Source organism: Macaca thibetana, chromosome 1, assembly GCF_024542745.1.
Source record: "Macaca thibetana thibetana isolate TM-01 chromosome 1, ASM2454274v1, whole genome shotgun sequence".
NCBI classification, from domain to species: Eukaryota; Metazoa; Chordata; class Mammalia; order Primates; family Cercopithecidae; genus Macaca; species Macaca thibetana.
The window spans coordinates 189,848,329-189,875,302 of NC_065578.1; the positions used below are offsets into that span (position 1 = coordinate 189,848,329).

The following is a 26,974-nucleotide window of genomic DNA, read 5'->3' on the forward strand; positions in this document are numbered from 1 at the left end:
ATGAACTGGTGCTTGCCCCAGGCATCCTCAGTCCTGTCGTTGGATCGTATGGTTGTGGGCTTCTGGCCCAGAGAACCTTTGCACTCTGGGGCAGTGCGTCTTCCAGTGATTGCCTTGGCACAGCAGACATGGACGAGGGAGCATCTTGTTTCTCATTGGACAATCTTTTTTGAAGTGTCCCTGTAAACCACACTGATAACAAGCCCTACCGGGTGATTGGCCTGCTCCATTTTCTGTCCTCTCTGAACCACCAAGGTTTGCTTGTCTGAGGGCCATGACTAAGGCTGCAGCCTTTCTCTCATCTCACTTTTTCTTTTGGGCCTGTTCCTCTTGGACCCTATTACAGAACACCAAGGTTGCCGGGTTTAATAATGTCTCCAGATTTTGTTCAGGGATCAGGGCTCGCTTTTGGAGCTTTCTCCTGATATCTGTGGCTGATTGGGTGATAAACTTTTAGGATCAATTGACCCTCAAGGGAGTTGGGTGACAGGGAAGTATATTTTCTTAAGGCCTCCCGTAGCCACTCGAGGAAGGCAGAAGGATTTTCTTCCTTTCCCTGAGTTATGGTGGACATCATTGAATAATTAATGGGCTTTTTCCTAATTCTCCTTTGTCCTTCTAGAACACAAGTCAGCAGATGTTTACAACTCCAGTCCCCATGATCTGAGTTGAGGTCCCAGTGGGGATCCATACTGGGGATGGCTTGCTGACTGGTAGGGAATTTGTCCCTTTCTTCAGCTGTCATTCTATCATTTACTTGACTAAGATACCGGGTATCTCCAAACTCTCAGGCTTCAGCTAAAGCTGCATTCTTTTCATTAAAGGCCAGGGTTTGACCTAAGAATAGTATGACAATTCTCCAAGTGAGGTAGAAGGTTTGCCCTAGACCCTGTAGGACATCTGTACACCTATCAGGATCATCTGAAAACTTCCCCAGGTCTACCTTGATTTGCTTTAAATCAGAGAGGGAGAAGGGCATATGTACCCGGGTTGGGCTAAATTCCCCTTCTCCTATAGCTTGAAGGGGACATAACTGATAGCCTGGGTTTTTTTGTGGTCCCTTGGAGATTTCTTTGCTTGTTTCCTTCTGGGTGGGGGAGATTAGAGGAGGATCATCATTAATAGGAAGGGGAGTTATAGGGAGGCTAGGATATGGGGGTAAGCTGAGAGGTCCTCTTGTGGAATGTAAATTGCAAGCTTTGCATAGTTGTGTATTTTCCTTCAATGAAAAGAAAGCTTGGACATAAGATATTTCACTCCATTTGCCTTCCCTCTTACAGAAAAGGTCAAGCTGCAGGATAGTATTTTAATTTATACTTCCCTCAGGTGGCCATTTTTCCCCATCAGAGAGAGAATGTTGGGGCCAGGTTGTATTGCAGAAAAAAATAAGCCACTTCTTTTTCAGGGTTTGTGGGTTGAATTGGTCCCAATTGCTTAGGATGCATTTCAGGGGTGAGCCTGTTGATGCTTGAGTGTTTCCCATGTGCAAGACAAAACCACCCATGGTTTTGGTCTGTTTTTTCCCCCCACCCAAGAACTCGTAACGGTCCCTGGACCCTGCTGTTCAGAATAGTTGCGCTAACTGAAGCAGCAGCAGAAACACTAGTTTTCCTCCTAGACCACAAAGAGGACTGAGGAAAGTCAGATTTAGTGGCCCTTACTGATACATTCTTGAAAACTTGCACCCTTGCCTTTCCTCTTAGACCACAAAGAGGACCAAGAAATGTCAGATTTAGTGGCCCTTACTGACACATTCTTGAAAACCTGTTAGAGTCCTAAGCCTTTTCTCCTGTTAGTATTGGGACTTTACACTTTTCCTATAAAGATGATATGCCTCAAAATGGAGTAGAGGGCCATATCCTGAGGGAGGGAAGGGATCTCCAGGGTGGGAAGAGTGATGCCTTTTGTCCTCACTTCTCATCATATGAATGGGAAAGATATCCCTCCCAATTTTGAAGTCTGTAATTTCTGAGGCTCCCCATATCCTAACTTCAGGAATAGCCTTTGTTAGGCCTGCTAGTCTGAGGAGGAATCCTAAAATTCCAGATAAGATAGTCCCCTGTCCCAACGGGGCTTTAGGCAATAGTTATGTCTTTCTGATTGGTGAGCCCAGGTGCCTAAAGAAGGGAACAGAGTCCTGAAATTTATACTAGAAATCATTCTTGTAGGATAAACTAGAAGAGCACCAGGGACAGGGTGTGGTTTTTAGAAACAGGACTAGCCTTGGAGAAGAGAGGTGGGAGGAAGTTTATTTGACAGGCATTAGGATCCAGGAGGCAAGGGTCAGGATAGATAGGATAGATGGGCTAGTCTTGCTTGGGTGACGTAACTTCGAGAGTTCTGCTCATGGCTGCAGGGTCAACCAACTTGTTGTTAGGACCCTGGAGCTGTATGGTTTTCCTCTCTGTTGACCCTCAGCTCAGCCCAGAAGTACAGGGAAAGTGGAAGCTGTTTCCAGGCAAACCAACACTCCCAACTCTGAAGAGTCAGGGGTTGTTAGAGAGCTCTTTCCCAGAAAGCCTGAAACCGTGTCTTTAGTCTGGCGGCTGCACTAGTCACTTTTAACTGGCCAACAGGTGCCTGGTATTTAGCTCCTGAATTCTAAGGAAAAATGGGACAGAATAGCAAGTGAAAGTGGTCCAACGGTACTCACTGCATGGTGACATTCTGGACGAACCCCCAAGATGTGTCTGGAGTTGGTTCCTCCTGGTGGGTTTGTGGTCTCGCTGACTTCAAGAATGGAACCATGGAACTTTGCAGTGAGTGTTACAACTCTTAAAGATGGCATGAACCCAAAGAGTGAGTGGTAGCAAAGTTTATTGTGAAGAGCGAAAGAACAAAGTTTCTACGGTGTGGAAGGGGACCTGAGTGAGTTGCCACTGCTGAATGGGAGTGGCCAACTTATATTCCCTTATTTGTCCCTTCCCATGTTCCATTTTTGTCTTATCAGAGTGCCTTTTTTCAATCCTCACTGTGATTGTCTACTTTTAGGATCCTGCTGATTGGTGAGTTTTACAGAGCACTGATTGGTGCATTTTACAGAGCACTGATTGGTGCATTTTACAATCCCCTTGCTAGCTACAGAGTGCTGATTGGTGCATTTTACAATACTCTTGTAAGACAGAGAAGTTCCCCAAGTCCCCACTTGACCCAGCAAGTCCAGCTGGCTTCACCTCTCAGTCTGAGCTGCTATAGAGACAGGTGTAGGTGAAGGAGGCAGTACCTCATAGGCCACATTAGGGTTTTGTTCCATTGGGGAATTGTTAGACAGTTCTGATGATCTTTTTCCCTGAGTGTCCTCCTAAGCAGGGTCTTATGTTCAGAGGCAGGTTTTCCATGAAGTTAAAGAAGCTTGAACTTCAGGGTCCTTCATGGCATGAGCTTCTTAGAGGGACACTGGCAGTGGGTTCACATGATCTTATGTTATCACAAAATTTTCAAAAAGAAGTTATTTTTACCCCATACAACCCCTGACTCTTAACACTACAACTTCTCCTCTGTCAAAAGTCCTTTCTGTTGGTAGGGTTGGAAGTGAGCATTTTTAGGAGTATAATTGGATTGTTTGAAACACAAAGGATAAATGCTTGAGATAATGGATACCCTATTTACCCTGATGTGATTATTATGAACTGTATGTCTGTATCAAAATATCTCATGCAACCCATAAATATATACACTTAATATGTACCCACAAAAATTGAAACTCAAAAATTAAAATATATATATGTCCTATAAACACAAGAATTTGCATAAATTTGATTTGATACAATTTTCTTTGAAAAGTATATGATACAGTATAACTATATATGCTGCCTAAAGAATAAATTCCTGACATAAGAGAATGGCGATTTTCTCCTTCAGCCCCTGCCCCTGAACTTCCCTCCCCAGTCTCTGGTAACCATCCGTCCACTCTCTTATCTCCGTGAATTCAATTACTTTAACTTTTTGCTCCCATAGATAAGTGAGAACATGCAATGTTTGTCTTTCTGTGCCTGGCTTATTTCACTTCCATCTATCTTGTTGCAAAAGACAGGATTTCATTCTTTTTTATGGCCAAATAGTGCTCCATTGTGGATATGTATTAATACCACATTTTCTTTATCCATTCATCTGTTGATAGACACTAGGTGGCTTCCAAATCTGGGCTATCATGAACGATGCTGTAATAAACATGGGAGTGCGGATATCTCTTCAATATACTAATTTCCTTTCTTTTGGGTATATACTAGGACTTGGATTGCTGGATCCAAAAATATGGTAGCTCTATTTTTAGTTTTTTGAGGAACTGTTTTCCATAATGTTTTTACTAATTTACATTCCCACTAACAGTGTACAAACATTCTCTTTTCTCCACATCTTTGCCAGCATTTGTTATTGCCTGTAAAAGACATAAATCTTAAGCAGTATTACAAATAAGGAGTCTATATATGTGTAAACGTGCATATCTTATGCATACCAATATGCTATGAAAGATCTTAGTGTATCTGATGAACCTTGTCCTGACAAAGTTTGGTGGTTCCATATGAAACATCATACAGATCATACCCGCAAACATTTATTTTACCTAAAACCCAGTTATGTCATTAACAGAAAGAGGTAAATTTCATCAGAAGTAATGATCAACTCTTAGCTTGTTTGATGATTAAATTAATTAAGAGGAATTAATTATTCAAACAGAACTGGAAAATAAATTTCTTGCTGATTTGACACGACATACAAACAAAAAATAATCTAAAACTCACAAAGTGCTACTACAATGAGGACATTGATGACAAATCAGTTAATGAATGATCATTTAAAATTACTCACTCTACAAGAAACTCGAAGTGCCCTGAAATTTTACAGTTGATATATGAAAGACATTTAATAGAATTTCCCCTCATTATAGGACAATGATCCTAAACATTTTACATATCATTAGCAATAATGAATTTTGAAGCACAAAAAAGCCTTTTGAGACAGACAATAATAAAAAACGTATTTCCATAAATTGTGCTAAACACTAAATAATGTTTCCTCTGTAGAAAATGACATTACAAAATTCTTGTTAAAGAGCATCTAGCCAAAAAGTGTAAGAAAATAGTATTATAGAAATGTATTCTGAAAATAACAACTTCAATAAAAGTTGATATTTTTCTGGATTATGTCATTGTTGTGTTTGTTGGCTTTCTTGTGTTTTTTTTTCTTTTTTGCCAAGTGACTTCTCACCTGAGAATGATGCATTCGTTTTTTTCTGTTTTTTTTTTCTGAGACAGGGTCTCACACTGTTTCCCAGGCTGGAGTGCAGCAGTGCCATCATAACTCATTGCAGCCTCAGTACCTGGGCTCAGCCTCCCAAGTAGCTGGGGTTAGAGGCATGAGCTATTATGCCTGGCTTGTTAGCTTTCTTGAACTTATTTTTTTGTGATTTCTTTTTTTAAATATTTAGCCTTATACCTGATTTTATATTGATAATTTTATATTCTTTTTTCTTAAAATTGTGTAATTAAAATAGCAACTTGTATAAACTTGACTACAGCCCTGCCTGATATGACATTTAGATCCCCTTGAACAGTTAGTGGTATAATAGTGATGTGATGTTCCCATTTCCCTATATTTGTTGTAGAGTGGGAGAGACTGAAGAATACCAAACACAGTTTTCTTACACTTTAAAGCAATATAATTAGTTTAATTGTAATGCAATCCTGATTGGATAACAAAATACGTGCAACAAGTTTCAACTCCCTTAAGAAGTATTTTTGTTGATTTTTAAAATTACAAAGGTAGTTCAAATTATTTAAAAATTATAATACAGAAGTAACATAGCAAAAATACCATCCAGTTTACCAGAGGAAACCATTGCTTATTATTTGGTGTGAGTTTTTTTCTTCACACTTTTTCTATGCATATACAAATTTACATCTGTGAATATATATATAAAAATGTGTATATATACACATACACCCCTACATATATGTACAAGTATATCCATTTACAGTTAAAAAATTAACTTATAACAAAAACAAGATGATAAAATACTTACTTTTTTCTTTTTCTTTGAACAATATGTTATGAACCCCTTTCCACATCAGTACATATATATATATATATATATATCTATTCTTCTTAAGAAATGCAAAATATAGATCTAGTATAATTAAATTAATCCTCTATAGATAGACATTTAGGATATTTTTATTCTTATTATAAACAATGCTAAACTGAAATCCATAAAAATATCTTTGTACACATTTATGAGTGTTTCTGGACATCAGATTCCTAGGAATTAAATTTCTATATCAAAGGCTTTGGGTTTAAAAATGTCTGTTATTTATTACCAAATTGTCCTTCAAAAAATGGTTGGCTTTCACATGGTCACAAAATTTATGATTAAGGCCAGATTGAGTTACGTGGTTGTCCCCAACAGACTAAGAAAGTGGCACCAGTGTGTGGCCCGATTTTCTAAGCCCAGCACTAGCACCTTTCCCCTTTTCCATCAGGGGTTCAACTTAGGATCACCCCTGGTGGGCAGCTCCTGAGTTGTGAAGGAGAGTATGAGAACTCAGACTGTCTCGGACCTGTGGAGGCTCCGTGGGTGGCGTTGGTCTCTGCTGCTTCTGGTTCTCAGTTCTCGAACATCTTAGCTGAATCATCAAGGCCTCAAGGAAGTACAGTTCAGCATTCTTCATCTCCATATGTAGTATATCCATCTGATAAGCCTTTCCTTAATAGTCATCTATGACACTCCCCAAATAAGACTATATTTGCCTATCTAGAAAGCAACAGCAGAGATATATTTTCTGCTCTTAAGAATCTTCAAAGTAAGATTTGATGCTTGGAACTTAAAAGGATTCCAGAAGAAGAAAGTGTAAAAACCTTGTCTAGAGAAACAGTTGAATCCAAGAAAGTACTGGATGAAGATATACAGGAAAGGGAGAATTCAAAGAATGAAGAATCAAAGCACAATCAAGAATTGATATCTCAGTTGATAACTGCAGAAAATAAATGTACTCTTTTAGAAAAACAATTGGAATACATGTGAAATATGATAAAGCATGCAGAAATGGAGAAGACATCTGTCTTAGAGTAACAGGTTTCCCTAGAAAGAGAATGGGAACACAATCAAAGACATGTTTGCAGCCAACTTGAAAAATTGGATCTTTTTGAATGGGAGTATAACAAACTTTCCACAGTGCAGGCCCTTGCAGAAAGAAAAATGTAAGAGTTGGAAGCAAAACTCTCTGAAGAAGAACAGGAAAGGAAACACGTACAAACTAAGGCAGCTAAGTTACAGACTGGTCTAGAAACAAATAGACTTATCATTGAAGATAAGGCAAGTCCACATTTTCCCAGTGCAAGAAGAATTTTTTAAAAAGTCAAAACCACAAGAAAAACTAAGTTCTAGGAACTATTTTGGTGCACCAGTACGTTATAGATTATGCTTGGGTGATGTGCCGTTTGTAGCTGGGAAGTCCACAAGTCTTAGCTATGCTGTGGCAGCCAGTGTTCAGCTTGTCTTGCATTGCATCTAATGAAGAAACACAGTAAAGCTTTGTGCAATGATTGGTCATTAGTGTTCCCTTGGCAAAGCAAGTATCTTCATGAGTGTTAAAAGTAAGAAGTTGTCAGTAATACCTCCCTCCTCTGACAGCATTAATGAAGAGTTGTCAGAAGTCTTACAGAGTTTACAGATGAATTTGGACACAGGAGCTGTAATCATCAGCAGCTTGCAAAACTTACCCAGGAGTTGCCAACTGTTGAACTGAAAGACAATTTAGTATGTGAATTGGAGGCATTAGTGGAAAAGATGGAGGCAAAAGGCAACCAAATAACTAAAGTTTGAAAATACCAAACTGAGCTGGAGAAACAGAAGGTAAAGAAGTAGAAGAAAGAATTAAAAGCTACCAAAAAGACTCTGGATGAAGAAGGAAAGAGCAACAGCCATTCTTCTGGAACACAAATAAGAAGGCATATAGTATGAGTGCAACATGAACTGTACACACGTTGTTATCATGTTGATGTGAATCATAATTTCAACTAGATGAAGCCATGTTAACGTTTTATAAATTTGCTACTGAAGTCAATAAAGCAATTTTTTAAAAAAAGAAAGCACTGAAACTTTCCTTAACAGCCTCTTTGTTGGGGGAAGTCAGGGAACCTGAACTGAGGGACCGGCTGGAGCCACGGCAGAGGAATATAAATTGTCAAGATTTCATGGACATTTATCAGTTCCCAAATAATACTTTTATAATTTCTTATGCCTGTCTTATTTGAATCTCTTAATTCTGTCATCTTCATAAGCTGAGGATGTATGTCACCTCAGGACCATTGTGATAATTGTGTTAACTGTACAAATTGATTGTAAAACGTGTGTTTGAACAATATGAAATCAGTGCACCTTGAAAAAGAACAGAATAATAGCGATTTTCAGGGAACAAGGGAAGACAACCATAAGGTCTGACTGCCTGCGGGGTCAGGCAAAATAGAGCCATATTTTTCTTCTTGCAGAGAGCCTATAAACGGACTTGCAAGTAGGGAAGATATTGCTAAATTCTTTTCCTAGCAAGGAATAGTAATAATTAATACCCTGGAGAAGGAATGCATTCCTGGGGGGAGGTCTATAAACGGCTGCTCTGGGAGTGTCTGTCTTATGCGGTTGAGATAAAGACTGAAATATGCCCTTGTCTCCTGCAGTACCCTCAGGCTTATTAGGGTGGGGAAAAAACTCCACCCTGGTAAATTTGTGATCACACTGGTTCTCTGCTCTTGAACCTTGTTTTCTGTTGTTTAAGATGTTTATCAAGACAATACGTGCACAGCTGAATATAGACCCTTATCAGTACTTCTGATTTTGCCCTTGTCCTGTTTCCTCAGAAGCATGTGATCTTCATTCTGCCTTTTGCCCTTTGAAGCATATGATCTTTGTGACATACTCCCTGTTCGTACACCCCCTACTCTTTTAAAATCCTTCATAAAAACTTGCTGGTTTTGTGGCTCAGGTGGGCATCACGGTCCTACTGATATGTGATGTCACCCCCAGAGGCCCAGCTGCAAAATTCCTCTTTGTACTCTTTCTCTTTATTTCTCAGCCAGCTGACACTTATGGAAAATAGAACCTACATTGAAATATTGGGGGCAGGTTCCCCTGATACCTGTTAACAAAGGCTTTGTTTGTTATAAACTCTCAAAATTGCTTTTCTAAATAGAACATGAATGTATTGATGCTAAGATAAAACTAGAAATTTAGTATTTAACTTATTTGCCATTCTCATGCTTACATAGAAATTAAGCCCAAGAAGACTGAATTTCCTCATGGTATATGAGAAGATACTCCAAGAGTGCTAATGGACATGTTCACCACATATTAGAGGAATTCCTTTATATGGCCCTCTTAGAACTGATCAAGATAGAGTTCTAGGATTGTATCCAGATATCCAGCATGAATTGTTATAGCTACCTAGCCACTAGGCATGTCAAATCTTTCTAAAAGTTAGAGCTTTTAATTTAGGATCCTTAAATAGATTTTGGAGTATTTGTGAATCTCCAGAAATTATATGTAAACTTTTGCTTTTGGGGCCAGTTTTCTGATGAGTAGGTTTGTAGCTTAATCAAATTCACAACAGTGAGTCCGTAGACCCAAGGAAAGTAAGAATCAGTCCTCTGGTCACATGGTAAATATGTGTCTCAACCATCCTTTTAACAATTAAACTTTTGTTATCTATTTGTTTGGAAAAGAAAGTGGTACCTATGCATTCTGTTTTTTTGAGATGGAGTCTTGCTCTGTCACCCAGGCTAGAGTGCAGTGGTGCGATCTTGGCTCACTGCAACCTCTGCCTTCCAGGTTCAAGCGATTCTCCTGTCTCAGCCTCCTGAGTAGCTGGGGTTACAGGCACATGCCACCACGCCCAGCTAATTTTTGTATTTTTAGTAGAGATGGTGTTTCACCATGTTGGCCATTCTGGTCTTGAAGTCCTGACTTCAGATGATCCTCCCACCTATAAGTTGTTGGTCATACTCATGAAGAAGGGTGGCTCAGTGATGTGTGACAAAAGGGCAGAAAGGCGAGGTCTCTACAGCATAGCTCTGCTGCTTCTCTGTCATCCCAAGCAATTCTGCTCTGGCCCAAATTTGTAGACTCACTCAGCAGATCAAAACCCCTGCAGTCATCTGGACCCACCTATTTTAAAAGGCAGTTTAACAAACATCTGGTGTTATTCAAGCATGCTTTTAAGGGGATTTCACCTCCCACTTCCTCCTTCACAAGAAGTTATCAAATTATTCCTTGTAACCACATTCAGTAAGCTGCACGAGATGAGTTCTAGTACACATAATTTTCTTCATCTCTCTATCTTTCCAGAACTGTTGCCCCATGGTTAGTTTGGCTAATCCCTTCACTTTCTCTGCCCATTTTCCATCACAGGGCTGTTCAGGCACCTCATCTCAGCAGCCCGTCTGAAATGCTCCCTTTGCCTATCAGCAATGCATAGTGTAGGTATGTGTTGCCTCGCACCTTTTCTTGCAGCCTTGTTCTTGCTCACATGATGACTTTAATAATTTATGTGGGTTATTACTTCCCTTCCACCCCCTAATTTCTCACAAATGGGTTCCTTGCCCACCCAGTGAGTCCTGCCCTGAAGTTTCTTTTCCACAAAGGGCCCCTCAGTTTAGCTTCTTGTTTAAGTTCTTCTCTATTTCTTTGGACATCTTCCTGTTTCTGTCACTTGCAGTACCATAGCTAAGTCTGCTATCCCCAGCTATCCACCTTTTGTAATTCAACAGTAAAAGCCAAGGTCATGAAAGCAACAAGCTGGTTGGATCTTTACAGCTAGTCTCAGGATTTCTAGCTCTCTTTGGTAAATATAGATCAAGCATGGTAAGTGGAATTAACCATATCCCTTTTGAAGGCAGTCCTTGTTCTTCAAAATTGTCATATTTATTTTAACAACATGCTTAGCTATTGCAACCCACATGTCGTGGGAGGAAACATTTGAAAGGCTTTTCTGCCACAGTCAGCAGTGACTTGTCAGACAAACAACTTCTGAGGTACAACTTTGGTCCTGACAGCTCTCATTCCATTAGGCACAGTCCAGGAGAATGGGAAGCCAGCAGATTTCCGAGAAAAGGTGTCTGTTTCATGGGCATATATTCTTCACCTGTCAATAGACACTTTTAAAAAAGCCTCCAAACAAAGGAGATAGATATAGTTCTCTCTCCAACGGTAGAATCTGAACTGAGTCTGTGTTATCAGCTGGCTAGTTGGAATGGGGAGAGGCCAAGGGTAATGACTGGCAGTATGGCTGCTGGCCTGTGTGGCCATCATAGCCAGGGTGGACAATATGATAATAGATATTGACCCTATGGTCATATAATCTGATCAATGTCCTTAGATCAACAAGCTTCTCACTATGTTTTGTATAAAATACTGGTGTGCAGAGAACAAGATGTTGACTTCTTAATCCTTTGAGCCCAGGCAGGACCTGGAGCATCAGGGAACATGTGGGCTGCTCACCTTTGGCCTCAAGTAGCCTCTCCCATTTGCCCCAATGTGCAGTACAAATAACATCACTTTCTCTATGTGTCCTGAAATGGAAAGATTGGAAACACTATCTTAGCAGACCTGCCCTTAAAGGCCAGTGGTTTAAGAAAGTATAAGGTTTAGGATAGATAGAGCATCCTAAGAAGGAAGCATGACGGAAAATAAACATGAGAAGGAAACATGAAGGAAAATAATCCCGGAAAAGTGTAATCCAATATGCTGAAATATGTGAAAATAGTAACGAGAGGAAGGAGAATGCCATTGGATGGCCAAGGAAGTCAGCGATGTAGTTTTTTTATGTTTTTTTTTCCAACTGGTAAAAAGAAAGTCCTTGAATTTTCCTTTTTTCTGTTTTTTTTTTTTTTTTTTTTTTTTTTTTTTTTTTTTTTTTTTAATTTAAAACTCTTTGACTCTCTGACTAGCATTTGTTTATGGTTGTTTAAGAACTGTGTTTTAAAATCTTTTTATTCCAAACACCTAACACAGGGTCTATCACATACAAGTATTTATTGATCAAATGTTTGTTGAAATGACCAGGCATGAAGTGATTGCAAAAGAAGAAACTCATTCATTCATTCAACTCAGCAAACATTTAAACCTTTTCTAGTTACTACTATGGGCTAAGCTTTGGACATTCAAATGAGTGAGAAATACCATAGTTTTCAAGGAATTCATAGTTTAGAAGAGAAGAGAAGGCACATTGATAATAAATTATTACATATGGCATAACAGAGGCTGCACAAGATAAAGTTAAGTACCAAGAAGGGATAATCAATTTTATCCTAGAGAGTGGTTAGGAAACCAGAGGAATGCTTTAATTGAGTTTAGTTTTAAAGGTTGATTGAAATGTAATATACATGTATAGTAAATGTACCACTTAATAAAATTTGACAAGTTGAACATACCATGTAAGCCAGGTGCCTAGAAAGATCCCTTATTTTTCTCCCTAGTTACTGTCCATCAAAAGTAAGACCTATCTGACTTTAAACAGCATATAGCAGTGATGCCTGCAACTAGTGCCTTGTATAACAGGAATGGCACAATATGTATACTTTTCTGTCTGGCTTCTTTCGACAAACATTATGTCTGTGATATTCATCTATATTATTAGATATGAGTAAAGATCAGTCTCATTGTATGATATTCCATTGTCAGAATATGCATGCATTCATTCCTCCATACCTACTGTTTGGTGGACATTTTTAGTTTCTGACTGTTACAAATAGTTCTGCTATGAAATTCTAGTACATGTGCTTTAATGAATGTATGTATGCATTTTTGTTGAATGTATACCCAGGAGTGCAATTGTTTGTTCTTATGGTATATTAAGATGTATAGATACTTCCAAATAGTTTTCCAAAGTGGTCGTACTAACTTACACTCCCAGTCGCAGTCTATGAGGGTTCTGCTGCTCCATTTCCTTGCAAACAATATTTTTTCTTTTCATTTTAGCAATTCTCATGGCACCATATTGTAGTTTAGCAGACTTTTGAGAGATGCATTCTATTTTATTAGGCAAATGGGGTAATAGAGCGAGTCCTGGGGAGGATCAAAAAAATAAGAAAGGGGGAGCATGTAGGAGTCCTCAGCAGCTCTCCTTGGAGGCACTAGGGGAAAATCTATTTCCTTTTGTTTTTCTAGCTTCAAGAGGCTGCCCAAATTCCTTGGTTCCTGACCCTATATCATTCCAACTTCCTTCCATCATCATGTCACCTTCTCTGACTCTGACTCTCCTACTTTTCTCTTGTAAGGACCCTTGTGATTACATTGGGTCCATCTGGCTAATCCGGGATAACCCCCATCTCAAAAGCCTTAACTTAATCATGTCTGCAGATTCCTTTATCATGCAAGTTGCATAGTTACAGGTTCTGGGGATTAGAACATGAACATCTTTTGGAGACCCTTTTTTAGTCTACCACGATCATGTTGTAGCCTCACCTTATCTATACCATAGTATGTGTTATTCTTATTTATGTGGGCCAGGTGCTAAGCAGAGTGGTGTGATGGAAGAGGCTGGGTACAGTGGATCCTGCCTGTAATCCTAGCACTTTGGGAGGCTGAGGTGGGCAGACCACCTGAGGTTGGGAGTTTGAGACCAGCTTGATCAGCAAGGAGAAGCCCCTTCTCTACTAAAAATACAAAAATTAGCCGGGTGTGGTGGTTTATGCCTGTAATCCCAGCTACTCGGGAGGCTGAGGCAGGAGAATTGCTTGAATCCAGGAAGTGGAGGTTGCAGTGAGCTGAGATTGTACCATTGCACTCCAGCCTGGGCAACAAGAGCAAAACTCCGTCTCAACAACAACAACAACAAAAAATGCTGGTATGGAGTTAGCACACCAGGGAGTCCCAGAGCTGCTTCAGAGCTATGAGGCCTTGGACAAATCATTTAAATTCTCCTGGTTCTCGCTTTGTAGTTTGTGAAATGAGGCTATTGGACTAGGTCAGGGAAGGCAAATTCTTGCTGGGCACACTGTCAACCTTCTTCCCTCCCACACCCATGGCAGAGATTACTACTTGTTCAAGGCTCTTTCTCTTGTGATCTTGTGTCCCAGCCTAACCTTCCAAACAGCCACTACCAGATGGCATGAGATAATACTGAGATGAAATCTACTTTCTCTCCTCAAAAGAGATCATCTATGAGGCCTACATCTTAAGCTGTTAAAACAACATAGACTCCTAAAACTCAATTAACCTTATCATGGATCATCGAATGCCCAAAGTCAATTGACTTCCTTTCTATTCTATGTTTTCTTCCCCAAGTTTTCTCTAACTTATTAACTTGGCTAATCAGTATTTTATATATCTTTGCTTCTCCTCTGAAGGGAGCAGTTAGGAACAAAAAGAGAAATAATAGGCCGAATGGGTCCCCAGCTGTCTTATCATCAACCCAGTATAAATAAGAGTTGCCTACACAGAAACCCTGCACTGCCACCACAACCATGGCAATACATGTACTTATACTTACACTTGTAACTACACTTACATTTAAAAGCCCATGTCACTTTCTCCCACACACATTGATTTCTACATAGAACTTGCCTTTTCCTAATATACAGAGAACACAGCAACAAATTACACTGTTGATTGCCAGAGTCATGAGCTAGAAAGAACTCTCTCAAAAGTAATTGACAACCAGGCATGACCAGGCATGTGAAACATCTCTCTGAGGGTGAGTGTGAAACATTAACATTAAAGACATATAGCTTGGATCATGAGAAAAGCTATGAGACAGGATGTGAAGTCACTTCTACTGGAAGGAGTAAAATGCAAAGAATACTCAGGGGACTTAAGTTGAGCACAAGAATCAAAGTCAGATACTAGACCCAAAAACCAGAATAGTCAAATGATCACAGTGTCTTGTGATACATGGTTTCTGGAATGCATTACGAAAAATGAAAGAGCACTTTTCTATTGAGATAACTGTCTCTTGTCAGATTCTACCTAGGTTTGCTGTAACCTGATGCTTTCAACTCTATTTGTGGTTTATAAGATTTTCCAAAGAAGAGACACTTTTTCTTCTTAATCTAATACCCCTTCACATCAAAATGGAATTTTGAGTTGCTTCATTTTATAACCACAGGACAGAGAAGATGCCTCTTCTGAGATCTGAGTTCCTCACTGGAAATTCTTGGTAGAGACAAAGATGTGTGGTGTCCTGGAATGGGTGGCTTTCCCTGAAAAGCCAGCGCATCCCTCCCCCACATTTAAGTGATTACCCTCACATAGGCCTGCCTTACTTTTCTCACAAAATGTGTCAATATCTGAAATTATTTTATTGATCTGTTTACCTTGGGAATGGCAGCCCTGTAAATGATGAATTGGGGATGCTGATCTAAGTGGCAGGCTTGTTTTCTTTGGCAAGCATAGTGGCCATAGATCAATTTTGAATTGAATGTCTTTAGACAAGCAGAAACTCTCCTGCTCAACATAATCACCACTCCCTGTATTCTCACCCTTGACTGCTTCACACATGTGAGTCCTCTGCATAGCCCAGCAAGGCATTTGAGTATGGGAAGTGTGGCTTCCCTGTAGCAGGTCTCCTGCCCTGGAATATAACTGCATGGCAGTGGGACCTCATCTGTACCCCAGCATGCATGATGGAAGGGATTCAACAAATATGTGTTCGCTGGTGTATAAAATGAGAGGTTTTATTTCTGGCTGCTTCTAACTTGTTGTACGTCAAAGAGGGGGCGTTCTGCACTTTTCATACTTTCACTTTCTCACCTGTGGGAGGTTTGAGTGGTACAATGTACATGGAGTTGAGAGGGAAATGGGTGGAGGCCCTGTTAAGATTCTTTTGGAGACACCCCTCCAGAGTCAGCACTCTCTAGACAATGAGAAACTCCCTTCTAGCCAGGCTTTTGCAAAGAACTGAGATGCTTCCTTAGACAGGAACAAAGGTTCACAAGTGTTATTGTTGTAAGTCTCCTCTCTGTGAGAAATGAGATAATGACGAGTCAGCCAGTATGGTGGACAAGATAATGCTCCCCCACCCCACAAAGATGTTCACATGCAAATTCCCCAACCTGTGACTTTGTTACCTTATATAGCAAAAGGGACAGGAAGAAAGTGAAAATGTGGAAGAGTTTTCACTGCTTACCTTTGTTCAGACCTGTATTGGGGAGATTAGTTTGTCAGTTAGGATAGGCTAGGTTGTAATACAATACCAAACAATTCTAAAATCTCACTGGCTTAATACAGCACAGGTTTATTTATCACTCACTGTATATGTCCAAGTTTTGCCTGGTCCTGTGGTTACATTGCACATTTCATCCAAATTTTTTATATTCATGGGTTGTTCATTGTATCTTCTTATGGTGTTAATGTTTATAAGATTTGTGGTGGTCTTTTTCATGCATGATACTAATAATTTTTGCCTTTTCTTTTTTTCTTGATCATTCTTGCTAGGGGTTTATACATCTTATTAGCTTTTTCAGAGGACTAGCTTTTGGCTTGTTGATTTTCTTTCTATTGCATGTTTATTTTGCATTTTGTTGATTTTTGTTCTTATCATTATTTTATTTCTTATATTTGATTTGGGTTTACTGTGCTTTTGTTTTTCAAGCTTTTTGAGATAGGTACTGTATTAGTTTGTTTTCATGCTGCTGATAAAGACACACCTGAGATTGGGCAATTTACAAAAGAAAGAAATTTAATGGACTTACAGTTCTTTGTGGTTGAGGAGGCCTCACAATCATGGTGGAAGGTAAAAGGCACGTCTCATATGGTGGCAGACAAGAGGAGAGAGTGAGAACCAAGTGAAAGGGATTTCCCTAACCATCATTCTCAGCAAGCTATTGCAAGAACAGAAAACCAAACACTGCATGTTCTCACTCATGGGTGGGAATTGAACAATGAGAACACTTGGACACAGGAAGGAGAACATCACACACGTGGGGTGTGGGGAGCGGGGAGGGATAGCATTAGGAGATATACCTAATGTGAATGATGGGTTAATGGGTGCAGCACACCAACATAGTACATATGCAACAAACCTGCACGTTGTGCACATGTACCCTAGAACTTAAACTATAATAAAAAAAAGGGGTTTCCCTTATAAAACCATCAGATTGCATGAGACTTTTATTCACTACCACAAACACAGTATGGGGGAAACTGCCCCCATGATTCAGTGATCTCCCACTTGGTCCCTCCCACAACATGAGGGAATTATGGGAGCTATAATTCAAGATGAGATTTGGGTGGGGACACAGCCAGACCATATTAGGTACTTAGATTATTGATTTTATTTCTCCTTTTCTACATATTTCGAGCTCTGTTTTCTTCTAAGTTCTGCTTTAGCTGCATTCCATGAATTGGAAAATCACTGCCTTAGACTCACTCCCAAGGTTACACCTTAGGCCAGTGATTCTCAGCTAGGAGTGATTTTGTCCCTTCCCCTGCCAGGAACATTTGGCAATATCTGGAGGCATTTTTGGTTGTCACACTTGAAAGAAGGGAGCTACTGGCGTCTAGTGAGTAGAGGCTAGGTGTGCTGCTCTAAATTCTATAATGCACAGAACAACTCTTCACAAAAAAGAATTATCTGGCCCCAAATGTCAATGTTGCTGAGGTTGAGAAGCCTTGTGGGCTAGACCTACATTGCCAGTAAAAGTTGCACACCCCCTTGCCATAGTGCCCTCCATGTGACTTGTTCCTCATTCTTTCAAATTCCAGAGACGCTGTCTCTGATAACCCTGTACACATAACTTTGCATAAAATAAAATGATTTCTTTTTGCCTGCCTTCTTCCAATAGAATAGAAGCTCTGTGAATGCAGGACTTTGTCTGTTTCATTTACTTTCCTTTCCTAGTATGTAGAACAATGTTGAATGAGTTAATGCTTACTGCATGATTGAGTGCATTGCTGCATGGGAAAGAGTGTCTCATTCCCAGTGTGTGGCACTGAAAATACAGTGGTAAATAAGGAAGAGGTAGTGTAAGGTTAAATTCAAAAAGAAAAAGTTTTCCCTGGTGCCAGAAGGGAAAGAGACTGACTTATCAATTTCCTTAGAACGTTTACTTTAAATAAAAATTATATTTGTGAGTTCTCTCTGATGCTTTGAGATGTCCGTAAGCATTTTTAAAAGCTAAATAAGAGGCCTGCCAGTTTTACAACCCAGGGATCCTTTCTTCAAGGACTTGGGAACTATCTCATTGAAATGGAATCATTCAAGGAGATAGTGCCCCATCTCTCAGACTCTGGGAGAGGTTAGGAACCTAACTTCAGTAGTGCACCTGACTGCAAGTTGCTAACCTACTTCCAGTCACAAGTATGCAAAAAACTTACTTTTCCTCTGGGTAAAGTCAATTAGCAAATATAGTGGCTACATCAATTATCAGGTGGATTTAGGAGGAACTATGTATGACAAATGTTGCTGTCAAGTCATCTTACTTGAGTACTAGTTATTGTCTATCTTGAGGACATGTGTGGAATGGGTTCCATCTTCTTGGCTGTATAAGTGGATGAGATTTCTTTCTGTTTTTGCAGTTTCTTTAGTTTACCTGTGATGCACAACACCTTCTGGTTTAATGATTATTCAATAATATAATGGCTTTCTTTTTCTTCTACTTTTGTGGAGAGGTTTTTCTGGGTGGGCAGGAGATTGTTTTTAATTACATTTCCCCAACAGTCGTTATTGCCATACCAGGAAGGTGGGTTAATAATTCAAAAGATGCTCCACTGCATCCTTTCTTTTGCAAACTAACACCCTCCTTATATTTTCTTTATCTCTCCCTTGGTAGTTGTTTTCAGAGCATCTGTACTGCTGAATCTTAGGGAGACTCTCATTTCCATCAGTTTCTTCCCCCTCCACACCATCTAGGAATGCTTTCACATGGTATGTAAAGTGCTATGTAACTTCAGCTTCCAGGTAGGGAACAAGCAACAATTAATACATGGATGGACTCTCCTTTTGGTCCTTCAGTGGGTTTGTTTTAGACCTCTCCTTTGTGGGAGTGGGTACAGAAATCAGAGGGATTTAGAATTTTTTCAGCTATGTGGTCCTCACTGGTTGGTACTGTGGTGTAACATTCCACAGTGGGGTATGCAGGTATTTTCCCTACAACTCGCTCTGATCTGAAGGCTTGTGTCTCTTTTCTGGATAGCATATGTATTTCTGATGATGTTTAAGCAACTGTTTTACTGAAGACCTTGCTTAAGTGTCCTAAAGCAGTGCAGAGTTGAGGGTGGGGATGAGTGAATGATCAGTGGTGACTTTGAGCTAACTCCCTCACAGTGGGTGGGGAGGGGTGGATCAGGCTTCATTTTAGGTCTTCAGGAAGGTGAGCCACATGCATAAACTTCTTCCAGTCCCACCCATTCCCTCTCATCAGCCCTCTCCTTAAATCCTCTCCAAAGTCCCTGGCCCTACCCTCAGGGTCACTCTTGCCCTTCCTTAGGGGTAATGGAATAACAGGCTCAGGTCATTCCTAGGATATACCACTCCGCTGCCTCAGGCACCAGTGGGATCGCACTGAGTCTTCCTCTATCTGGTGGCCCACTGACTCCCTTTGTCAGGGGGGCCCCGGGAATGGTAGTTGCTTTCACTTCAGTTGGATCTCTCTCTGTTGGTGACCGAGACTCTCTCCTTAACCAACCTTCAGTTATGCTTCTCCAAGTCCTCTTTTTGATTAGGCCTCACTCTTGGACTCTGTCCTTGGTCCATTAAGTCCACCTTTCAAGAATCCTGCTGGGTCAGTTTAGTGAAAATTCTTTACCCTTGCTATCTGATCAGATTCCTCATTCCCCAACCTCAATGTCTGATCATCCTAGCCTGTCTTTAGCAAGAGTCTTATCAAATCAGTTTAGCCAGAATCCACTTTATCTTTGAGAATTTTCTCTGAATAATTTTCTGTCTACAGACCCCCAGCCTGATTTTTGGCTGTAAATCACTTGTTGTTGTCTTCAACTCAACCTTGTTGAGTCAAGGTATATCTATACTGAGGTCTCTCTTTCTCTGTTGCAATGGTTACAGAATAAAATTAACTTCCCAGTTTTCTTTGGCATTGGCAATGCCAAAGCCAATTTTTCTCTTAAAATACTTGATGGCCAACACACTTTTCCACTGGACTAATTAATGTTTTCCAGAAAACTTATTGGTCTCTCCTGTGTGAGGTGTTTGTATTATTCCTATTATTCTTTGACCCTATTCCTTGTGAAACAGCAAAAAGACAAAAATCTTGGTTTTGTTATGCTATAGGCACATTTTCCTCTGTTCTTTTATTACAAAGGTCCTCTGCATTAACTGGAGATTACCTCTGCCTAACTTTTCGATCTACATTCAAATAATATGTTTAATTCTGATTCCCCAAATTCTCCTGTGGCAGATATGATTGAAATTTCAGTAATACTACCATGTAAATATTCAGTATTGAAACTTAGACTTGCAGATATAACAGAGAAGAACTGTTCCAATGAGAGAGGTTGCATGAACTCTTTGAGGAGAGATATTTACTATAGATGACTTTGCCAATGATTCAATGGAAATACTTCAGTAATTGTAGAATCCCGTCTAATTGAACATTAGATGTTTGTATAACACTTCTAAAATTATTTTTATGCTGAATATAAAAAGTAATTTGGTATCTGCTTTATTCCCTCTTGTCCTCTCATAATGAACTTGGTCTCCAGATATTGAAGTTGGAGGTGTTTTCTTAGGATTATTAAAATGTCAGTACAGACTATAATATAGAAGACACTAAATGTAAGAATGATACTGAATGCACATGTGAAAGTGAGACTGATGCAAATTTTGAATCCCTGGGATTCACGGTGCAACCTTGCCACTTGCTGAACTTTGGACCAAGTGAGAAGGAAGCCAAATGATATTGCTAAAGTTCCTAGTATCCTAAGGTATCGTGCTACTTGTTTACCCATATGTTATCCCTTTACATTTTATTACCAACCATACAAAGTATGTTTTATTGTCTCATTGTTTGCAAATGAGGAGAGCCAAACTTAGAGAGTTTAAATGGTTTTCTCAAGATTTCCTATATTCAGGTGCCGATCTGGAATCTAAGATTACTTGACTTTAAAGCTCTTACACTTTCCGCCATGCCATACTGCCAACTTCAGGAGTCAAAAGTTCTTCAGGTACTATTTACTGCTGTACAATAGTGCCCTACAATGTTACTTCAGCATAGTGGGATTGTGGCCTTGCTTTGTATGGTCTTGTGCCCATATTCTATATTCCTTTGATGGGAGAGATCATGACTTATTTAGCTTCGCCTTACCAGCACTTAGCACAGGGAATGAAATTCAGGAAAAATTCAATAAAGGGCTGTTAAAATGGATGAACAAATCAGACATGGCCATCCTAAGCCTTTTAGTTTCTAGTACCTGTAGGATCATTTAAAGTTCTTTTTCTCCTTGTCCACTTTAATATTCATAAAGTTGCCAGATACTGCCATTTTACTTCAATAATGTCTCTAACACCTGTCTGTTCCTTTTCATTTCCATTGTCAATACTTCTTTTCCAGTTAGCTTCAATTAGTGTCTTTACTACTTTCATTCACTTTCCATTTCATTCCATCTAGCCATTCATTTATCCATCCGTCCATCCATCCATCCATCCTTTTATTCCTTCAACAAATGTTTTGTGAGCACTTATTAAGTACCTGAAAAACATGTTATCAGAATACAGTGTATAAGTTCCTTAAGAAAAGATTGTTCAGAGTGCCATGAGGGTATGGAAAAGGGTTACTCTTATCCAATTTGGAGAGGGATATTCAGAGAAGGCTTCTTGGAGGAAGTATCATCTGAGCCAGATCTTGAAGAATCAGTTGAGTTAGGAAGGCAAAGGGGATAGAGAAGGGAAAAATAATACCCGTAATGTCTCTCCTTTGCTGCATCACCATATCCTTTCCCATTTCTATTTTTCTCCGTGTTCCTTGAATGCATGTTGGGCTGTCTCCTGCCTCAGAGTCTTTGCACTTCCTTTACCCTCTGCTTATAATGGTTTCACAGATATTCACATGGCAAACTCTTCCATTTCCTTCAGGGCTTACATGTCACCTTTTCAGAAATGGCTTGTCTGACTATCCTATTTATAGTTGCAATGACTCCCCCTCTCTGACAGAACTCCTCATCCCCTGCTTTTGCCTAGCAAATATCATCTTCTATCATACCACATATTTATTTATTTCATTTACTCCCCTAGTTTTGATTACTGCTTTCTTCACTACCTACATGAGTGCTAGCACATAGAAATTTCAGTAGTTATTGATCATATGAATGAATGAAAAGTTGGGAGATAGGAATGCAAAGGCAAGGATGTGAGAAATTTTAAGGGAATGTAAAATTAATTTGGCCTGATTCCTTCTGAGATCCCTTATTGCACCGCCATAGAGCATTGTGGCACCTTTTCCTTAGACTCTTGCTGAATGCTGACTCTATTAAGGGTAAAGAAGAATGTTTTGTTGACTTTCCTTCTCCCTTCCAGATAATGTTGCTTTGTGCTTTCACCACTACCAAACGATCACTTCTAGATTTCTCAGAAGGGCTTTTCTCTTTGGCCAAGACACAGGGCTCTTCTGCAGCGCTATGGACTTCCTGGTTCCCGTTTGTCATCACATTACAGACATTAGGAGTGGAGGAGAGGGAAGTTGGAATTTTTGGTTAATGGCTTCACCTTCCTTAGTGTATAGGAAGTTAGGTCATCTATTAAGAGGGAGGAGGGAGGATGAAATCTGGAACCTTTACTGATGGGATTAGGACAGGCAGTTGATAAGAGAAAATAGAGTTGTTGAACAGAATAAAGTGTTTGAGAAATGGATATGTCCATAAGATGTTTGTATTTTTTTTTTGCATAATGCATCATTAGTGTTGTGGTTTTGTTAAAAAGGAAGAATGAAAATTTATTTCCACTGTTGGGAAAATAACAAGCAAGATGTAATAACATGCTGTGATTTGCTTATGGGAAATCCTTGTTATCCTCAAATTATGTGAGCTGCTTAACCTGGGAAAGTCCACTGGACAGGCTAATCATCAACATGTATAAAATAATCAGACATCCAGCAGGTATATGGGGAAGGGGTAGCCGTGTAGGAACACTGGGCCTTCCAGAAGCAGATTTCGTGGTTATTTCCTAGTCCCAGGGAGATTAATGATTAACCCTGAGGCTATGATTTACCAAGGATTCCTTGTGGGATCTGTGCCTAATACTGGTCAAAGCTGCTTGAGGGACATCCAAGCTCATAAGATCATACAAGTCCCCTCCCCGTGGCAGTAGGAGAGGCTGTTGGCAGCTAAATGCCCTTGCTCTTATCTTTATCAGATCACCCTAAAGTTAGCAGAAAGTCCAAAACTGTGCTAGACCTTTTCTAGGTCTAGAAAAGCAGAATAGAAACAGAAGGACTCAAATAAAGGGAGGAGCAGGAATTCTAGAGGGTACCTGGAGCCACTGAGACTTCCAGAAGGGGTGAGAGGACATCTTCAGGATGCTAGACTTGGGGTCTGGGACAGGGATTTTAGGGTAGGAAATGGTAAGGATGCTTCTGCAATGGAGCACAGAGCAATCTTTCACCAGAATGGAAAAATCAGAGCCCATACCAACAGAAAAGGAAGGAAAACAACATTTATGGGGCACTGACTTCATCTGATATTTGTCTTAGGCTTATTGCATACCACTAACATATGTTACTTACACCTCATAGCAGTTCTGTGAAAGGATTGTAATGTCTCCTGTCTGAAAGTGACAAAATTGAGGTCTAGAAATGCTCAGGAACTTTCTTAGGGGCACAAGCTAGTAAGTGGCCAAGCTGAGATTTAATTATGTCTCCTAACTCCACATCCAGAGTTCTTATTAGCTCATCCCACTTGGGGAGGAGGTTGTGGCAGTTAAGCCACTGGGTGACCAGGCCTTAGTCATATTCTGAGAAGGGGGCCTGTGCTAAATACAGTTGTTAAATGTCTGTTGACTAATGAATACAAAGACCTGCTGTTTTTTTTCAAATTTTGGAATTACACTCATTATTCTGAGCCTCCTCTGTCTTCTTTCATAGCTCATTGACTCACGGTTTGATCTTCTACACTGCTGTGGGCTCTGTTTGTCCCAAGCAGATAAGAAGGAAAGGTATTTCTTCTGTTTGCCAAGTGTATTACTCTGTTCTCACGCTGCTATGAAGAAATACCTGAGACTGGGTAATTTACAAAGAAAGAGGTTTAATTGACTCACAGTTCAGCATGGCTGGGGAGGCCACAGGAAACTTACAATCATGGCAGAAGGGGAAGCAAACACGTCCTTCACATGGCAGCAGCAAGGAGAAGTGAAGAGTTAAGTTAGGGAAAAGCCCCTTATAAAACCATCAGATCTCGTGAGAACTCACTCACTATCACGAGAACAGCATGGAGGTAGCTGCCCTCATGATTTAATTACCTCCCATTGAGTTCCTCCCATGACATGTGGGGATTATAGGAACTACAATTCAAGATGAGATTTGGGTGGAGACATGGCCAAATCATATCACCAAGACTATGCAGCACTCACAGACAGGGCATCTTATTGTTAGTAAACCTGGCAAACAGATAAAGAAGGAAAGCCTACCCATCTATTTTATCTCTTCCTCCTCATTCCCATTCTAAAACCCTCTTTATCACTCTCAGGCCATGGCTGGGGAGAGAGACCTCCAGGGAAACCAAAGCATTCACTCGTGTCTGCTTCCTTGTTTGTTACTTGAAAATATCTAGATTTCTTGAGGTCTGCCAATCTCTCCTCCTTTTCTCCTTACAAATCTATCTGCCCTGGGGACCTGGTTGGGGCTATAGGCTTCTAAAAACAAACTTCCTCACCCATTAAATTGCTTAAGCTTTTTTTAGAGGGTCAGGCTCATCACCTCAAATGGTCCATCCTTAGTGCTGCTTCCTGCATTTTGCTCCTGCTACACAATTTCTCTTTCCCTACTATAGTAGTCAGGGTTCTCCAGAGAAACAGAACTAATAGGACGTGTGTGTGTGTAAAGAGATTAGATATATAAGGAATTGGCTAACACAATTATGGAGGCTGACAAGTCCCAGTGCCTGCAGTGGGCAAGCTGGAGATCCAGGAGAGCCGATGGTGTAGTCCCATTCCTGAAGATACTAGGCTCGAGACCTGGGAAAAACTGATGTTTCAGTTTGAGTCCAAAGACAGGAAAAAACTGATGTCTCAGTTCAAAGACAGTCAGACAGAAGGAATTCCCTTTTACTTGCAGAAGATTTAACCTTTTTGTTCTATTGAGGTCTTCAACTGTTAGATTGGGGCCCACTCACATCATAGTAAACGGAGGGCAACCTTTACTATGTCTGCTAATTCAAGTATTTTTTTTTATCCAGAAGCACCTGTACAGACACACCCAGAATAATATTTGAGCAAATATCCAGGCACACTGTTGCCTAGTCAAGATGACTCTTTAGGCTATCACAAGTCTACTCCTGATTAACTTGGCACCTATCTGCATCTCCTTAAAACATACTTAATGTCCAAATAAAGACAAAAGCAAAGTCATATTTTGCCCTAACATGATACAACTATCCTATGTACAACCAAGAGTACACTAACCATTCATCAGGAAAAGCAGGTAAGATTCTTGTGTGATGTTTATTCTTCTCCTTGATATCCCATAAGTTAACTACTATGTTGTAAAATTAACAATACTTACACACTATGATATAAAGTTACTATATCTTATGTTGCATGAGAAGAGAATAAGAAAATAAATATATATATAAATTTTACTATGCATACAATCATATTCATAACAAAATAAGGATGAAATATGTCAATTACAGTACTGAATTCTGTAACTTGTCACATGGCTATAGCTGGTATTTGTAATTACCGCCTTTTTTCACTACTCATTCTGCACTTGTTTTGCCTTTAGCTGTTTTTTTAATTTTAATTTTAATTTTTTTGATACAGGATCTCCTTCTGTTACCTAGGCTGGAGTGCAGTGGCATAATCACAGCTCACTGCAGCCCCTACCTCCCAGGCTCAAGTGATCCTCCCAACTTAGCCTCCTCATTAGGTGGAACTACAAGCATGCACCACCATGCCTGGCTAATTAAAAAATTTTTTTTTTGTAGAGACGAGGTCTCACTGTGTTGCCCTGGCTGGTCTCAAACTCTTGGGTTAAAGTGATCCTCCTGAAGTGCTGGGATTAAAGGCGTAAGCCCCTGCACCCTGCCTGATTGTGATTCTTTATATATATATATATATATATTTTTTTTGAGACAGAGTCTCGCCTATCGCCAGGCTGGAGTGCAGTGGCGTGATCTCGGCTCACTGCAAGCTCTTCCTCCTGGGTTCATGCCATTCTCCTGCCTCAGCCTCCCGAGTAGCTGGGACTTCAGGCGCTCCACACCATGCCCGACTAATTTTTTGTATTTTTAGTAGAGACAGGGTTTCACCGTGTTAGCCAGGATGGTCTCGATCTCCTGACCTCGTGATCTGCCCACCTCGGCCCCCCAAAGTCCTGGGATTACAGGCGTGAGCCACTGTGCCCGGTGATTGTGGTTCTTTACCTAATGAGATGACCCAAACCATCATTCCTGAGGGGTCTGGGTCGTTAGTAGTCGTGCCTGGATTGTGGTGTTGTAGTTTTCCACTGACCTTAATCGCAGGGCATAGTAATACTAAGAATGCCTGAAGGAATCTCTTGTATTCCAGATTTTACCTCCATCGTGGAGTGGTAGTCCAATTTCCTTTTGGTAGCCAGGTTTAATTACCCCAGCCAACACAGTAACTTCCTTTTTTACCTGCTGGTTCAGAGCCAGGATTCCAAAGTGGCTGGGCAGCAGTGTTAACTTCCAATTCAATGGAATCATTGTAGCATTCCACCCCTGCAAATAAGACCTCCGGGCTGGCAGAGCATAAAGTTGTGGGAACAGGAAGCAAAAATTTTGCCAGTGGGTTACTGACAGTAATAATGAGTGGTGCCTCTCCCATTTGCATTCTTGATTTCTGGACCCATGACTCCTGGA

At 40.2% G+C, this 26,974-nt stretch overlaps 1 protein-coding gene and 1 pseudogene across 1 annotated transcript in view; both read left to right on the forward strand.

Annotated features, from left to right (window-relative positions):
* On the forward strand, nt 1–26,182 carry LOC126957022 (centrosomal protein of 57 kDa-like; annotated as a pseudogene).
* Nucleotides 1–26,974, forward strand: part of TNFSF4 (TNF superfamily member 4) — a 218,402-nt gene that overhangs the window by 22,024 nt on the left and 169,404 nt on the right. The window lies entirely within an intron of this gene.